This window comes from Jaculus jaculus, chromosome 17, assembly GCF_020740685.1.
Source record: "Jaculus jaculus isolate mJacJac1 chromosome 17, mJacJac1.mat.Y.cur, whole genome shotgun sequence".
Taxonomy (NCBI): domain Eukaryota; kingdom Metazoa; phylum Chordata; class Mammalia; order Rodentia; family Dipodidae; genus Jaculus; species Jaculus jaculus.
The window spans coordinates 62,105,978-62,125,318 of record NC_059118.1 but is presented as its reverse complement, the minus strand read 5'-3'; positions in this window follow the sequence as shown (position 1 = coordinate 62,125,318).

Sequence of the window (19,341 nt, the reverse complement as noted above, 5' to 3'; positions counted from 1 at the left end):
TATCACTTTTGCTCCCAGGGGAAAAAAAAATCTGTCTTCTTTCCAAAGTTTTTGCCAATACTGATGAGAGTATCCCTTGGTTTTACTATTGTACTGTTGCCCACAGCTCCCCCAAGTGCTTGACTCTGAGGTGGTGACAGTGGGATGAGAGCGATGGTCACCTCAAATGTTCTCCGTTTGACCTTTGCCTGGCTCAGGAATGTTTTCAACAGAGCAGCTCAGCACTTTTATTTAAATTCTCTGGATGATTTTCATATCTACTACATCTCCTTCCCTTGTCATGTATGTTCATGGTTGAACCTCTCCCTCCCTTGTCACACATGGGCATGATTGTACAGCGCATCTGCAGGGCACTGCATAGCCCAGGTCTGACTGTCACCCTATGCCCCAACAGCCCACTTCTTGTGACCTCTACAGTACATGAAGCTTGATGTGCTGCCTTAACTCACCCTCTCAGCTTCACCCCGTCTCCGTGAAACGCCCCATCTTCTCCGTCCAGACCACTCTCATTACTGCTCTGCACACTGCTTCTTCTTTTTCACAATTGTCTACATTTTTATTGTGCTGTGAGAATGCTGGGTATGACATCTACTCTCCATGAACTTTTGTGAATATTTCAGTTTCATTAGCTCTCTGCATGATGCTATGCAGTGGTCTGTAGAGTGTACTCATATTGCTTGACTGACACTTCAGGACTTGTGATTGGCAACTCCCAGTTCCTTCTCCCAGCCACCCATCATTCCATTCTTTGTTTCTATTAATTTGACAGTGTTAGAAATGTATCAGTGAAATCATACAATATTTGCCTTTCGCTGGCTGGCTCATATACTTGGCATAATGTTCTAATTTTGTCATCCACCACCAGGAGATGTGAATCAAAACCAGGAGGAAATACAACTCTGTGCACCTGCCACAGAAAATCAAGATTCACCTCATAAAGACAAAAGGGGACTGAAGAGATGGCTTAGAAATTAAGATGCTTGCCTCCAAATCCTAAAGATTCATGTTTGACTCTCTAGGTCCCATGTAAGCCAGATGCACAGGGACACAAAAGGGCAACGTTGTGCATATGCACAAGGGGGTGCATGCATCTGAAGTTCAGTTGCAGTGGCTGGAGGCCTCGGCACACCAATTTATTCTCTCTTTCTCTCTCTTAACACTAGGTTGACTAGGTGGCCCATTCTCCTAAAAACAATATGTGTGTTCTCATACACAGCCACTCACTTCCCAGGCTAATTTATGTTAGATGCTACTTTACACAAAGAAGACAGATGCCTCCAAAATTACTTGTTAAACTTAATTAGCTTGAATTGATGATACAATTACTGTCCTGTATTGTTCTGAAATCCATGTTTTCCTTTGGGTCTTTTGGCAAAAGAGTTATTAATTCACTAGTCACTTTCTTTCTATACCCCTGAAAGTCATTTGTCTGCCTTGATGTTCTACAGGTTTTCTTCCATTTCAATTCTCTAGACACGGAGGGTCCACATTTGCCTGGGGAACCACCTTTCAGTTTTACAAGTGGGACAGATCCAGGCAAACTGGGATAATTGCTCATCCATCTTGCTACTTAGTCACACAAAACCTTCTGATAGGTCCTTCACAATGTACAAGTAGAAAAAGTCTTTAGTTCTTGATTGGCCCAGCTGACCTCCTAGGATGTTTTAATTATAAACAACCTTCACCTAAAACTAGGAAGATATTAGAGACCATTCCTCAGTAAGAACAGTTGATGAAGGATAGATTTCATCCCATTAGGTCTCAGGCTTATGTTTTATAAGTTTTTGCCAATAAAGGCCTTTATCTATTTGTTGTCATTATTAGTTAGTATTATTATTTCATTATTATGTGTGTATATGTGTTCATGTGAGTGTGCAAGCCATGGCCCATGTGTGGAGGTCAGAGGACAACTTTCAGGTTGGTCCTTTCCTGTCCATCTAATTTGAGGCAAGGTTTCTGCTTCTGGCTTCTCCCTCTGCTGTTCTTTGTTGTATCCCCTAGAGCTTCTGGAATGTTCTCCTGTCTTCAAATCCCATCTCACCATCAGCAGCACTGTGCTTGGATACAGAAGTCCAACCTGACTTCTGGCTTCTTAGGTGGGGTCTGGGCCTTGAACTCAGGTACTCCAGCTTGGGTGGTGAATGCTTTATTTGCTGAGCCACCTATCGAGCCCTAATTATTTATTTGTGTGTGTGTGTGTGTGTGTGTGTGTGTGTGTGTGTGTATGCATGTGTGTGTTCTTGTGAGCATCTGGATATGCCATTATTGCATATGCATGGATGGCCTAAGACAACTTTCTGCTCTGCCTTCACCTTTCCACCTGGCTAAAGGTCTCTCTCCATCTCACTTTGCTGTTGTTCTTTGCTGAGAAATTCTCCTGACTCCATCTTTCATCACCTGGATTTCCTACTTTTTTATGTGGAGTCTGAGGATTATCTCAAGCTTGAGTAGCAAGTGCTTTATCCACTGAGCTTTCTCCCCAGTCTAATCAATAAAGACTTTTATTATTAAGAACTTCTGGCAAAGAGCTAGATGTTATATTGAATTTTGACATGAAATTATATTACTTGGTACCTAAAATATGAGTCAAAAGGTTCTTAAAGATTTGCTTTGAAGCCAATGTGCATCTAAAATCATATTCATTATTGTGGCTAAAGGTAAATCAGCCACAAAATTGCAAATGAAATTTCATACTAAAATTCACATTTGGAAAAATAGTTATCAATAATTCCTCTGGCACAACAAAAGCCCTAAGATTACAGGAAATTGCCAAGGCCCTTGGTTTCCCATCAGGAATAGATGGTAAGACCCTATTTATGAAGACTCCACATACTTGGGCTGAATGGTCACTGAGAAATCCTGCTGGACCTGAGCTAAAAACCTCCTCCATATAGACCAGCTGACAGAAAGCTGGAAAAAGCCTCGCTGCATGCAGTTCAATGGGAGAGAGAGAGAAATCGCCAGTGAAGATACTCAACAGTGGACACTGTAAGCCTTATAATTGGCCAGCCAGGCTAAATGAGCCAACAGGTGCATTAGTGGCATCTCTGTTATGGGAGAAACCAATTGCCCTCTGATTTGACTGGAGGCCTGCTGCATGGGAGGGAATACATCTCTGATACTGAAAACTTACAACAGCTGTAGTCATGAGCCCTAGGGGTTTAACATCTGCTGGTGTCTGGCTAAATGCATATACTATGCTCACCAAACTGTCTAGTAAGTACTTCTCAATGTTTATACACATATATTAATGCTACTCTCACTTTTGGTTAGAGAATCTTCTCTTTTCAAATGGCAGTGACCTTGGGATGACTCAGAAGGCACCATGGTGCTGAGAAGAAGTGACAGAGGAGTGCACAGCACTGAAATGTCTCTATTACACCTTCCAAGGCTCAGGGTCCATTGCAGAAGAGATTGCAGAAAGAATGTAAGAGCCAAAGGAAGAGTAGGACTCCTTACAACATGCTCCTCCAGACACAAAATGGCCTGGATATCCATGCCCTCACAGCACCTGACACTACCTACACAAGACTATCATAATAGGAAGAAAAGATAATGGCACCAAAATAAAAGACAGACTGATTGAGAGGGGGAGGGGATATGATGGAGAGTGGAGTTTCAAAGGAGAAAGTGGTGGGGAGGGAGGGAATTACCATAGGATGTTGTTTATAAACATGGAAGTTGTCAATAAAAAAAAATTGAAAAAAGAGAATGTGTTACTAATTATAAATATATGACAATTTAATATTTGCTGTTTTACTACTTCAAATAATCATGTAAGGAATAACTTTTTATTATTGCAAAAAGCACTAAGAAAAAAATTTGCTATTAAATTTTCCATTTGTGTTTTAAAAATATTTGTTTATGAGGGAGAGGGGCATATAGAGAGATGAAAGATACATAGATACATATTATAAAGAATGGGCACAACAGGTCCTCTAGCCACTGCAAACAAACTCCAGACACATGTGCCACCTTGTGCTTCTGCCTTTATGTGGGTATGAGAAATAAAACCCAGGTCCTTAGACTTTCCTAGCAAGCATCTTAATTGTTGAGTCATATCCCTAGCTCAGCTACTGGTATTTTAAAAAATATTTACCTTTATTGATAATTTACAGATGTAATATTCAATTATTTTGCTTTTTCAAAATGTTAATGGGAACTGGTAGCCAATTCTTATTTTTAACATGTATTGTTTACAAACTAAGTTTGTCCATAACTAATAAAAATATTTTTATTTATTATCAAGGAGAGGGAAAGGGAAAGAGAGAGAGAATGAACAGGTGCATCAGGGCCTTCTATCACTGTAAACAAACTCCAGATCAATGCATCACTTTATGTATCTGGTTTAATGTGGGCATTAGGGAATCAAAGGCTGGCCATTGGGTTTGTAAGAAAGTGCCTTTAACCACTGAGTCATCTGTCCATCCCTTGATTATTTTTCAAAACATATTTTATTTTTAGAGTGGTTTTAGGTTCTTGGAAAAATGGAATGCAAGTTCAGAGATTTTCCATGTTCTCTCTCCTGTCTTCCACACACACAGCCTTCATCATCAGCATCCCCACCAGGGTGCTCATTGCTGGCAGTCAACACATCCACGTCACACTGCACAATCACCCAGACCATGGCCCCTGCTAGGATATTGTTACTTTAACCTGCTTTTCCCTATGGGCAGGTGACACGGAATGTGTTTTCATGTTGACACAGGTATCTGCTTTGGTGATATGTCTGTTCGGGTCTCTACTTTCTCCTTATTTTTATTGTTGAGGTCTAAGAATACTTTGTCTATTGTGTATAACAATCCTTTATCAGATAGGACCTTTGTGAATATTTTCTCCTCATTTGTGGCTTGTCCTCTGCTTCTCTTGAGTATGTTTTCTGCAGAGTAAAGCTGTTAGTTTTAATGAAGGCTGGCTTATCCATTCTTTTGTTCATGGAACACTCTGATATTGAGTCTAAAATGTGTCTGTCATACATAAAGCCATGTAAATGTTCGTCAGTTTGTTGACGTTGTCTGCATAGTGACACGTGTGTTTTATTTCTTCCTCCATTCAGTACACTTCTTCACCCAGGTTCTTGTTTTTTTGCTTTAGCTGGGACTTCCAATATGACATTGGGAAAGAGTGAGAAGAATGGGCATGCATGCCTTGAGTTCCTGATTTTAACTTATAATTTTCACCTTTAAATATGATGTTAGTTATAGGTGTTTTGTACATTTCTAGAAAATCAAGTTGAGGAAGTCGCCCTGTGGGCTTAGTTTGCAGATTATTTGTATGATGTTTGGGGACTGCCAAATGCTTTTCCTGTTCTTATGAATACGATCATGGTTTTGTTTCTTTAGTTTGGTATACTAGGTTACATAACTGGGTTTGAGTAGTGGGCCTGCCTTACACACCTGGGATAATGCCCACTTAGCCATGGTGACTTATTTCCTTTGAAATCTCTTATCCTTTACTCAGGATAGACATCTTACTGTCCTAGCAGGCACATGTGCTTGTGTGCAATGGAGTCTTGTGCACGAGACTTCACATTGTGGTGTCATTTTATACCAGTGCACCTTGGGTCCTTAGCATTGCTGTCACTTATACCTATGGAAGCTGAGAGCATTATTTTCATTCTAGAGCACCTTGGAGCACTTGGTAGAGCAGCAATAATGCTTTGGGCAATAATGATCCTCTTATCATAAAGTGAAACAGCTCTCACATCTTCTGTGTCTTCAGCTAGCATGGACAACCACCATGTCTACTGTGGGGGGAATAAGTGAAAAATCAATGATAGAAAATAAATTAAGCTGGATATGGTGGCAGGCACCTTTATCCCAGCACTCAGGAGGCAGAGGTTGGAGGATTGCCACGAGTTTGAGGCCAGCCTGGGACTACAGAGTGAGACCCTATCTCAAAAAAAAAAAAAAAATTAATTAAATACTGCCTGAGCTTTGGGAGTTACCCCCTCAAGGCCTTTTCCATTTCTTCTCTGATGTTCTGTTTGCTGTTCATTGCCCTTCTTCCATGTGACTTGGCTCTTGACCACAGAATCTAGAGTGGCCCCAGTTCTCATGCTATCTGTTCCTTTAGTAGTGAACACATGACCCAGCTCAGGACAATAGCATGTGTGTGAATGGTCCTCCCATTCTGTCTGTGTATCCTTGGGTTTTAGAAGTGAAAGTGGGGGCTGGGGAGATGGCTTAGCTGTTAAGGCACATGCCTGTGAAGCTTAAAGACCCAAGTTCAATGTCTCTCCAGATCCTGTGTAAGCCTGACACACAAAGGCGATGCAAGCACAAGGCTGCACATTCATACTAGGTTGCACACGCGTGTTGAGAGCTACTGCAGAGGCTGAGGCCCTGGCATGCCAACGAAATGGAAGTAGAAGATGGCTTAGTGTGTCTATCATTTTAGATATGACATTTTGTGCAACATATACATTTGATAGTTCTAATGAGAAAGAGAATGCTTAGAATGAATGTGTCAGAGTAGACTGGAGCTGCAGAATTTCCTGGCCTTGAAGCCGCTTGCCTCTTTCCTTTCCATGGCTATTCCACCCTGACTATGCCCAACCTCATCTGAAGTAGACACCTAGGAAATTCTAATGTCAGCCAAGCAGTTCTGTTTACCTTGAGAAATTTCAAAGATTTCAGAATTCTGGTTACAAAAGAGGTTACTCCTGTGTTCTCTTTTTTTCCAGAGTGGAGTATAGAAAGGGTTCTCTGTATCATCTGATCTTTTAAAATTTTCAATAATTACAAAAAATTGTGTGTTTGTAAGGTGAAACATGATGTTTTAATATTTCTATATGTCATGGAATGACCAAATCAAGGCAGTTAGTATATCTTTCTCTTCAAATATTTATCATTTCTTTCTGTTTTAAAGTCCCCTCATAGCTATTTTGAGAATATATTATTGCTAAATATAGTCACCATGTTGTAAAATAGGTCACCAATTTTTATTCCTTCCATCCAAACTTATACCCATTGACCAACTTCCCCCTGACTGAAACTGTTCTGCTCTCCATTACTCTAAGGGTGACTTTTTTTTTTTTTCAAGGTAGGGTCTCACACTGGTCCAGGCTAAGGGTGACTTTTTAAAGCTCCTAATTGTGAGTGATATCACATGGATTTGTCTTTTTGTGTTTGGCCTTTCTCACTTAACATAATATCCTCTGGGTTTATCCATGTGGTTGCAAATAACAGAATTTCCCTATTGTATAAGATTGAGAAGTAGTATTCCATCAATTATACATTATTTCATATATATGCATATATATAATATATTATTACTTAAATCCATACCTCTGTTGGTACTGAAAAGAACATGGAAGTGCAAACACCTCTTCAGCCTAGTGATTTTAGATTCTTTGGGCATTTACCCAGGGATAGGATTGGTAGGTCATGTGGTAGTTCCAGTTTTACATTTTTGCAGAAGCTCCATACTGGTTTTGCAAATGCCTGTCTTAATTTGCAATGATCTCAACCTTGACAACACTTGTTAACATTTATCTTCTTTGGTCTTAACAGGTATGAAGGAATACCTTATTGTGGATTTTCTTTGCATGACCCTGATGATTGAAAGTGTTGAACATTTTCACATATTTATCTGTTTGCCATTTATATTTCTTCTTTTAAGAAGTGTATATTCCAGTCTCCTCTCAGCTTTTATTTCCTTGCTTTGAGTAGTCAGAGTTCCTGTTATTTTTGACCACATTAACCCTACATTCACATATGATTGCAAAGATTTTATCCCATTTTTCTCTTCATCTATTAATTGTTTTGTTGCTATACAGAAACTTTGTAATTTGCTGTGGTCCCATTTATTAAGTTTTACTTTCATGGCCAGTGAATTTTGGGTCATGAAGAAATCTCTGCCTACACCAATGCCATGGGATTTTTTTAGTCAGTTATAGTTTCAGATCATGTGTTCAAGTATTTAATTCAATTTGAGTTGATTCTTGTATAAGAAGATCTGAGTGAAAGGTCCATTTTCATTGTTCTTTATGTTTCTATCCAGTTTTCTCAACATCATTTATTGAAGACGATGACCTTTACTTAGAGTGTACTCTTGGCACCTTTGATGAAAATCACTGGCTGTAGATTTATGGGCTTGTTTCTAACCTCTCCATCTTAAAAACACCATTTAAATAATTCCATTATTTATCTGTATGTTAACTCAAGACTCAGAATCCATATTTTCAGAAAAAGGTCTCAGTTCATCACCTAAATAGAGAAAATCACTACAATATATTTTCTCCTGTTGGCTCATAACTCCTACAGAAAAGCTCAGAATCTGAAGATAATGCCAAGTAGATGCAATAGGTTCAAAATCTAGAGATATGAAACAGGTCAGAAGTGAGACCACATCATAGGCTGAGCCACCAAAGAAGAAATACTAAAAGGTAACATGATGAAAATATTACAATGGACAAGTGGGTTTCCTCAAACATATATTCCACTGGAAGATGGTAAACCAGAAAGTAGGCCTATTAAGAAGATTGGAGAAAAGGAAGTAAAAGATGTATTAAATAGTTTGTACTAAGTTACGCAGAAAGGTGGCCAAGTTCATATCATATGTGCATGTGAATGTGTTGGTGATGCCAGAGCAAATCCTGGGGAAAGTGTCAGAGTTTAAAGGCTGAGGTGGGATGCATGAGCGCATCGACTCGTCCTCTTTCAAGCTGAAGAGTGAAACCTTCGCTTCCACCGTCTCAGCAGCCATCAAGCACTGTTTGACTTCTGTGATGCTAAATGGCAGCTGTAAAAAATGATAGCTCTGGGAGGGCTGCTCATTAAAATACTTTTTTGGGAGGGTGTGGGGGGACAGCAAGAGCTAGTCAGATTTGCAGTTGTTGAAATGTACATTCATCTGTGCACACCACATGCCTCCAGAATAAACTGCTTAAACACCTTTACTTCTTTCCCCAAGCCTCCAATAACTTCCAATTACTAAAGCCATAAATGCCCAATTTTACTGAACAGTACTCTCGAGGCCTGCACATTTGCTCACTTACTACCTGAGAAAGAGCAGGTCTCCAGTTAGAAAAGTAATGTAGATTCAATTTAGTGTACAACTCCATCCCTACACCTTGGGGCGCAGATGTGGTGTTTCTACATGCCTCCTGGGTGAGTCTTTTCCCTTAAATGTACAAGACTTCAGACCTGTTCTTCAAAGTACTTAGAAGAGATCAGTCTCAAAATCTTTCACACTGAGGGCTGGAGAGATGTCTTAGCAGTTAAGGTGCTTGCCTGCAAAGCCTAAGGACCCATGTTCAACTCTTCAGATCCCATGTAAGCCAGATATACAAGATAGCACACACATCTGGAGTTTGATTGCAGCTGTTAGAGAACCTGGCTCACCAGTTTTTCATCTCTCTCTCATAAAACGGATTTAAAAATAAAAAATCTCACACAGAAACCATTGCCACCTTTCTGTTATAGAGCACATGAGCCGGTCTATCTCCTCATCAACCTCCTCCTCCTCACTTAATAACACAGAACCTCTACAAGTGCATTCAGTGTAGAGACATTACAGGCGCCTAGTGTCTGGTTGTTTCTACTTTCCTGAAACTGGACACTGTCCCTTCTCTCCTTTCTTCTCAAGTTTTCTTGTTAAAGAGATTTTATTTTTTATAGTAGTTTTCAATTCATAGCAAAATTGGTGGGAGACAGTTTCTATCTCCTCATGTATATTCATACACTCAGCTTCCTGAACTTCGAGCTGCATCAGTATCCTGCCACAGAATGGTGCATTTAAGTTTGCTTTTACTATTTTGGGGGCAGAGTCTCTATGCTGTTTAACCCAGACTGGCCTTAAAATCACAATCCTCCTGCCTCATCTTTCTGTGCTATGATTATTGATGTGCACCACCACGCATGCCTGTCCAGAGTGGTGCATTTGATATAATCCATTGTCTTTGCTGTTGTCTAGGAAAGTGTAAATTAACTTCTAGCTTTACCTGATATTAGTTGACTTAAAAAAGAAATCACTGCTGGGCTGGAGAGATGGCTTAGCGGTTAAGGCACTTGTCTGTGAAGCCTAAGGACTCATATTCGACTTTCCAGATCCATTGTAAGCAAGACACACAATATGATGCAAGTGTGCAAAGTTGCACATGTGCACAAGGTGGCACATGCATCTGGAGCTCAATTGCAGTGGCTGGAGGTCCAGGCATGCCAATTCTTTTCCTTCCTTCCTTCCTTCCTTCCTTCCTTCCTTCCTTCCTTCCTTCCTTCCTTCCTTCCTTCCTTCCTCTGTCCCTTCCTCCTTCCTCCCCCTCCCCCCTCTCATAAAAAGGCCAGTTTGGGGATGGAGAGATGGCTTAGCAGCTAGGCGCTTGCCTGTGAAGCCTCAGGACCACTGTTCAAGGCTCGATTCCCCAGGACCCACGTTAGCCAGATACACAAGGGGGCACATGCATCTGGAGTTCGTTTGCAGTGGCTGGAGGCCCTGGTGTGCCCATTGTTTCTCTCTCTCTATCTGCCTCTTTCTCTCTCTGTCTGTCATTCTCGAATAAAAAAGAAAAAAATTAAGGAAAAAAAAAAGGCCAGTCTGTTAGGCTTGCCTAAAAAAAAAAAAATCACTACTAATTTTTATTCATGCACGATACATCATTAGTCTCCCACAATAATGGCAGCAACAGCTCTGAGTGAAACCACCAGCAAGACGGAGCTGTCCCCAGTGGCTGCTCTCTCTCCCGCCCCTGGGGCAGTTGCTTTTCTCTTGTCTCTCCTGGTCCTTTAGGGAAAAGCGGCTTTCCCTTCTTATCCTACCCTGTCTTCCAGAGAGAAGACGCCTTTCCTATTCAAAAAATTAACTGCAGAATTCACTACCCCTGGGGAAAGGAATGAAAAGGACACATGTCATGATACTCTTAATCAGTAACTTTGCTTTAGAGCCCAGGGCTTCCTGTCGCCTGCAGACAGGAAGCTTCCTCCTCAGGAAAGCGTGGCATGGCCTCACCTGGAGCTCACCTGGCAATTGGTGTCCTCACAGCTCCTCCCCACTGGCCCTCCAGGCAGATGGTCTTCATGTGGTGGGCTAGCTTTGCACGTACTTTTCCCCCTGCCTCAACAACTTCTACTTGAGTTTTTGGCTGTTTCGAGTGGTCAGCAATGGGCTTGGGTTCATGCTTACATCAGAATGGCGCATCTTTATCACCTGGAGCCCACAGTTGACATTAGGATCGACTGTTGTTGCTGCTCCATGTGGGTTCCAAGAAATTCGTAGGACGTGCAGCCATCTTATTGGAGCATATAGAGAAGGTCGACTGCCTTGAAATCCCTTTCCACCCTGCCTGCTCCTTGCTCCTCCCCCAGCCCTGGCAGGCACTTGTCCCTTTTCTTGGAACCATACAGAATGTATCCATTTCAGATTGGCTTTTCTTACTTTGATAATATGTATTTTTCCATATCTTTTAATGAATTATTGTGTATTTTTTAAGAGTTAGAAAGATCTGGCCAGGTGTGGTGGCACACGCCTTTAATCCCAGCACTCAGGAGGCAGAGGTAGGAGGATTGCCATGAGTTCAAGGCCACCCTGAGATGACAGAGTTAATTCCAGGTCAGCCTGGACCAGAATGAGACCCTACCTCGAAAAACCAAAAAAAAAAAAAAAAAAAAAAAAAAAGAGTTAGAAAGATTTTATTATAGCTTATAGCTTCAGGAGGGAGAGTTTTAAGGGAAGATTAAGAGAAGGGAGAAAGGCATAGCTCTCGCCCAAGTAGGCAAGAGGGGTTTCATAAGTCCACTTTGAGACTCATGTTAGGGTTCTTATGTGAGCCCCATGGATGAGTGGCTGGTCTGTTCAGTCCAGTCTTAATGTCAGGTGTCTGGGGTCAGGATTTCTGGAAAAGAGAAATCTTCCCAGAAGTCTTTATTACATAGGAAGGTCCTCAGAGGGGAGTGAAAGGTCTCCCTATGGAGGCAGCAACAAGGCAAGTACAGAGTCTTCTTACATTTCTGACCTGCAGTAATGTGAGATGGCCTATGTTTACCTGTATAAGGCCTAGGGCAATTCCAAAGTGTGATCAAGGAAAGGTGTGTCACTCTGGGGTCCAGTCACCTTAAGTTACCTCATTCCCCTCTGTGAAGAAGTGGCCCTGACTATAGTTAGGGAATTGGGAAAGGACTGATCTGGCTTCTTTGAGCTGAGTGGGATTATAGAGTGTAGTTGTTGGGATACGTATGTAATGGGTCTATCTACCGGAGTCCAAACGTGCATTGGCATCGTTTAGGAAGACAGTCATAGATAAAGATTTGGGGGGGAAAGAATAAAATGAGAGGAGTCAGGAAGGAGTGGACACTGAGTAAACTGGGCTCTTTAGGTTTTGTTTTTTTTTTTTTTTTTTTTTTTTGGTTTTCTAAAGTAGGGTCTTATTCTGGCCCAGGCTGACCTGGAATTCACTCTGTAGTCTCAGGGTGGCCTCGAACTCACAGTGATCCACCTACCTCTGTCTCCCGAGGGCTGGGATTAAAGGTGTGCACCACCATGCCCGGCTCTTCAGTGTTCTTATTCTTTTAGACTTTTAGACTTTGTAGGGTTATGAGGGAATCTGGGTAGATGGAGTTTGATTGTCACAGGACCATCTCAGTGGACAAGAAGAAATAAAGGTAAAACAACAGTTGGGCACACAAGGTCCTAAAATTAGCAGAGTTACTATTACCATGAATGATAGACATAATTATTTTTCATCATGAAGATCCAGAAATCCATTTCTAAAGCTGTTTTACAAAATGGCACAGTGGTATCTGACATGGTCTGAAAGTTTTGTTTTTTTTTTTAATCTTGTAAAGCAAACTAAACATTAGCAGAATTATCAGGAATATGCATATGCCATTTAACCTTGACAATGGCACTGGTGTCACTCTGAGTCGCTGTGAGACTACCCAAAGCCACAGTGTTTTGTACAGTTATTCTTTTTATCACTTGACCTTTGGAATTAAGAGGAGAAATTTTCTTGGCTGTGCTGTCTAAAGCTTTTTCAGGCATATTTTATGTTTTAACTCTATTTTTTCCTGCTGAGTGCTTAAGATCAAGTAGGTAGACAAAATATAGCTACCTATTGTATTGTTCACTCCTTTTTAATGTTGAATAAAATCCTGGATGCATCATGTTTTATCCATTTACCTACCAAAGGGCATCCTGGCTGTTTTCAGCTTTTAGGAATTATGAATAAAGTCATTTGTGTGCACATTTTCATGTGAATATAAAATTTTAAAAATATTTTCATTTATTTGCAAGCAGAGAGAGAGAAAGAGAGAGAGAGAGAGAGAGAGAGAGAGAGAGAGAGAGAGAGAGAATGGGACCATCACAGCCTCTAGTCACTGCAAATGAACTTCAGACGCATGCTGCACTCTGTGCATCTGGCTTTATGTGGGTACTGAAGAATCTAACTTGGGACGACAGCCTTTGCAGGCAAGCACCTTAACCACTAAGCTATTTTTCCAGCCCTGAATACAAATTTAACAAATTTTGAACTCACTTGGGTACACACCAATGAATGTAATTGTGGATTGCTTGGTAAAATATCTAGCTTAGCAGGACATTGTCTGACTGTGTTCCTAGGTGGAGGTGGTGGTTTGTGTCTCCGACACCAAAGAATGAGATTCCCTGTGGCTTCAAACCCTCCCCAGCCTCTGCTGTTGTCAGAGCCTATGGCCAATAAAACAGATCTGCCCCGAGCTTCATTATTTCTTTATGTCTGTTGATTTTTGGTTTGGCTTGTTCTTTTTCCGAGGTGCATCATTAAGTGACTCACTTGTGATCGCTCTGATTTCTTAACATAGACACTTAAACATATAAACCCCCCTTTAGAACTGCCTCCCTTAGGTTTTCTATGCTGTGTTTCCATTGTCATTTGATTTTAGAAATTTTTTACTTACTTCATGATTTCTTCAATGACTCATTCATCATTCAATATGGTGTTGTTTAACTTCCATGAGTGTGTATTCTATAGTCTTTCTTTTTCTTTTTTTTAAAATTTTTATTAACATTTTCCATGATTATAAAATATATCCCATGGTAATTCCCTCCCTCCCCACCCCCACACTTTCCCATTTGAAATTCCATTCTCCATCATATTACCTCCCCATTACAGTCATTGTAATTACATATATACAATATCAACCTATTAAGTATCCTCCTCCCTTCCTTTCTCCACCCTTTATGTCTCCTTTTCAACTTACTGGCCTCTACTACTAAGTATTTTCATTCTCACACAGAAGCCCAGTCATCTGTAGCTAGGATCCACATATGAGAGAGAACATGTGGCGCTTGGCTTTCTGGGCCTGGGTTACCTGACTTAGTATAATACTTTCCAGGTCCATCCATTTTTCTGCAAATTTCATAACTTCATTTTTCTTTACCGCTGAGTAGAACTCCATTGTATAAATGTACCACATCTTCATTATCCACTCATCTGTTGAGGGACATCTAGGCTGGTTCCATTTCCCAGCTATTATAAATTGAGCAGCAATAAACATGGTTGAGCATGTACTTCTAAGGAAATGAGATGAGTCCTTTGGATATATGCCTAGGAGTGCTATAGCTGGGTCATATGGTAGATCAATCTCTAGCTGTTTTAGGAACCTCCACACTGTTTTCCACAATGGCTGGACCAGATTACATTCCCACCAGCAGTGCAGAAGGGTTCCTTTTTTTTCCACATCCCCGCCAACATTTATGATCATTTGTTTTCATGATGGTGGCCAATCTGACAGGAGTGAGATGGAATCTCAATGTAGTTTTAATCTGCATTTCCCTGATGACTAGTGACGTAGAACATTTTTTTAGATGCTTATATGCCATTCGTATTTCTTCCTTTGAGAACTCTCTATTTAGCTCCATAGCCCATTTTTTGATTGGCTTGTTTGATTCCTTATTATTTAACTTTTTGAGTTCTTTGTATATCCTAGATATTAATCCTCTATCAGATATATAGCTGGCGAAGATTTTTTCCCATTCTGTAGGTTGCCTCTTTGCTTTTTTCACTGTGTCCTTTGTGGTGCAAAATCTTTGTAATTTCATTAGGTCCCAGTGGTTAATCTGTGGTTTTATTGCCTGAGCAATTGGGGTTGTATTCAGAAAGTCTTTGCCAAGACCAATATGTTGAAGGGTTTCCCCTACTTTTTCCTCTAGCAGTTTCAAAGTTTCCGGTCTGATGTTAAGGTCTTTAATCCATTTGGACTTAATTCTTGTGCATGGCGAGAGAGAAGAATCTATTTTCATCCTTCTGCAGATATATATCCAGTTTTCAAAACACCATTTGCTGAAGAGGCTGTCTCTTCTCCAATGAGTATTTTTGGCATTTTTATCGAATATCAGGTGGCTATAGCTACTTGGGCTTACATCTGGGTCCTCTATTCTGTTCCACTGATCTACATGTCTGTTTTTGTGCCAGTACCATGCTGTTTTTGTTACTATGGCTCTGTAGTATAGGTTAAAATCAGGTATGGTGATACCACCAGCCTCTTTTTTGTTGCTCAGTATTATTTTAGATATTTGAGGTTTTTTGTGATTCCAAATGAATTTTTGGATTGTTTTTTCTATTTCCATGAAGAAAGCCTTTGGAATTTTGATAGGGATTGCATTAAATGTGTAGATTGCTTTAGGTAAGATTGCCATTTTCACGATATTGATTCTTCCAATCCAGGAACAAGGGATGTTTCTCCACTTTCTAGTGTCTTCTGCAACTTCTCGCTTGAGTGTTTTAAAGTTCTCATTGTATAGATTCTTTACTTCCTTGGTTAGGTTTATTCCAAGGTATTTTATTTTTTTGATGCAATTGTGAATGGGAGTGATTCTCTGATTTCATCCTCTGTGTGTTTGTTGTTAGCATATATGAAGGCTACTGATTTCTGTGTATTTATTTTGTATCCTGCTACATTGCTGTAGGTTTTGATCAGCTCTAACAGCTTGCTAGTAGAGTCTTTAGGGTCCTTTGTGTATAGAATCATGTCATCTGCAAATAATGATAACTTGAGCTCTTCCTTTCCAATTTGTATCCCTTTTATGTGTGTCTCTTGCCTTATTGCTATGGCTAAGACTTCCAAAACTATATTAAATAGAAGTGGGGACAGTGGACACCCTTGTCTTGTTCCTGATTTTAGTGGAAAAGCTTCCAGTTTTTCCCCATTTAGTAATATGTTGGCTGTAGGCTTGTCATAAATAGCCTTTATTATATTGAGATATGTTCCTTCTATTCCCAGTCTCTGTAGGGCTTTTATCATGAAGGGATGTTGGATTTTGTCAAATGCTTTCTCTGCATCTAATGAGATGATCATGTGATTTTTGTCCTTCAACCCGTTTATGTAATGTATTACATTTATAGATTTGCGTATGTTGAACCATCCCTGCATCTCTGGGATAAAGCCTACTTGGTCAGGGTGAATGATCTTTTTGATATACTCTTGTATTCTGTTTGCCAATATTTTGTTGAGAATTTTTGCATCTATGTTCATGAGGGAGATTGGTCTGTAATTTTCTTTTTTTGTTCTATCTTTGCCTGGTTTTGGTATCAGGGTGATGCTGGCCTCATAGAAGGAGTTTGGCAGAATTCCTTCTTTTTCTATTTCCTGGAAAAGCTTAAGAAGCAATGGTGTTAGCTCTTCCTTAAAAGTCTGGTAAAATTCAGCAGTGAATCCATCCGGGCCTGGGCTTTTTTTAGTTGGGAGATTATTGATAAGTGTTCGGATCTCCATGTTTGTTATAGGTCTATTTAAGTGATTAATCTCATTTTGATTTAATTTAGGTAGGTCATATAGATCAAGGAAATCATCCATTTCTTTCAGATTTTCATACTTTGTGGAGTATATGCTTTTGTAGTATGTCCCTATGATTTTTTGAATTTCTCTGGAATCTGTTGTGATGTTACCTTGTTCATCTCTGATTTTATTAATTTGTGTCTCTTCTCTCTTTCTTTTGGTCAGATTTGCTAAGGGTTTATCAATCTTGTTTATCCTTTCAAAGAACCAACTCTTTGTTTCATTAATTCTTTGGATTGTTCTTTTTGTTTCTATTTCATTAATTTCTGCCCTAATCTTTATTATTTCTTCCCGTCTACTGATTTTTGGTTTGCCTTGTTCTTCTTTTTCCAAGGCTTTAAGGCGAAGCATTAGGTCGTTTACTTGCGACCTTTCTAGTTTCTTAATATAGGCACTTAAGGCTATAAATTTACCTCTTAGAACTGCCTTCATTGTGTCCCAGAGATTTTGGTATGTTGTGTTCTCATTATCATTTGACTCTATATATTTTTTGATTTCCTTTTTGATTTCTTCATTGACCCACTCATCATTTAGTAGTGTATTGTTTAGTTTCCATGATTTTGTGTATGCTCTATAGCCTTTCTTGCTACTGATTTGTAGTTTAATTCCATTGTGGTCAGATAGAATGCAAGGAATTATTTCAATTTTCCCGAATTTGTTAAGATTTGCTTTGTGTCCTAATATATGGTCTATTTTAGAGAATGTTCCATTCTATAGTCTTTCTTGTTAGTAGTTTAATCACATTGTGATGAGAGAGAGAGTGAATGAGAGAGAGAGAGAGTGAGAGAACCATTGATTATTTCAGTTGTCCTATACTCACTAAGATTTGCTTTGTGGTATGTTGTATTGTAGAGAAAATTTCCTGTGCTGCTAAAAATGGAACATTCTGTAGATATCTATCTATTGCATCCATTTGCTCTATGATGTTATTTTGTCCACATACTTTTTTTTTTTTTTTGCCAGAGGACCTATTGGTGAAAGTAGAGAATCGAAGCTGCCCTCTGCTATTTTGCTTGAGCTAACCTGTGAATTTACATCTAGTGATGCTTGTTTTCTGGAACTGGGTGCACCCATGTGCCAGGTGTGGCCTATAAATTACTCCCAGAGTAGAATACTAACAGCAGGAGTGACCCAAGTGACCCAAGCTTGTATGTGGCTATCCTAGTAGCAAATTAATGACAATGGTTGTTTTTTCATTTAAAGAATTGCTGGTATGAAGGAGAAAGTGGGGGAGGGGAGTGGAAGGGAGGGAAATACCATGGTTTGTTGTCTGTTATTATAGAAGTTGTCAGTAGAAACATATATATATATATATATATATATATATATATATATATATATTAAAAAAAAGAATTGCAGGTTGGTAAATGAGTGCGTCTGGCATGAAGCGTGCGAAGACTTTGGTCATTTGGAAGTGGGGCAGATGTGGTGCGTTATGATGAGGACTCGTGTTAACTTTGAAAAGAGGGAGGTGACAGAAGTATCTGGGAGCAAAAAGTTGGAATAATGTTAAGTTCCACAGACTTTAGAGGTTGTTGAGGCCATGGAAGGTTATAGTTATGGGGAATAAAAAGGAGGGGATAAGGAGCAGAAAATGTATAAAAGTGGTGAGGAAAGCATATGGATTGATGGATTGTGTGTGGGAACAGTTTTAGAGAAACTCTAAATAACAGATAAAGTAGAAAATACAGAGCAAACCTAAAATCCAACTGATGGATATATAAATCCAAATGAAACCAGAATGGGGGCTGGAGAGATAGCTCTGTAGTTAACACACTTGCTTGCCAAGCCTAACAACCCAGGTTCGATTCCCCAGTACCCACATAAGGCCAGATGTACAAAGTGGCACATACATCTGGAGTTTGTTTACAGTGGCTAGAGAACCTGGCATGCCTATTCTCCGTCTGTCTGTCTGTCTGTCTCTCTCTCTGCTTTCAAATAAATAAATCAAAATATAAACTGCAAATAAAAAGAAATGTAAAAAAAAAAAACCAGAATGGGGAATATATGCATGGGGGGGGTTGTTTGTAGGGCATTTAGCTGGCCATGGCTACTCACACCTTTTCTATCTATGTTCAGATGGCTGAGCCTGAGGTAGAATTGCTGTGCGCTCAAGTCTGGCCTGGGCTATAGTGAATTCTAGGTCAGCCTTGGCTATAGTGAGACCCTGCCTCAAAAAGACAAAACAAAACCCCAAACAAGGCATTGGAAGTTAACTCTAGCATGTGAATGGTTTTACAAAGGCAATGGCTTCATTTCTGTCTGCCTGGTCACCCAGTGAGTGTGGGGGTTTGCACGTGTAAAGTGTGTGCACAAGGTAGGATGAGCCTGCAGGGTGTGGAATTAACTTTCATTACCATTATAACTTCTTTTCTGTGGCAAACTGAATGGGCTGGCCTTTTTATGAGAGAGAGAGAGAATTGGTGCACCAGGCTTCCAAGCCACTACAATCAAACTCCAGACGTGCACACGTGCGACCTTGCACACTTGTGTCGTCTCGTGTGTCTGGCTTATGTGAGTACTGGGGAGTCAAACAAACATGGGTCCTTAGGCTTTGCAGGCAAGCACCTTAACTGCTAAGCCATCTCTT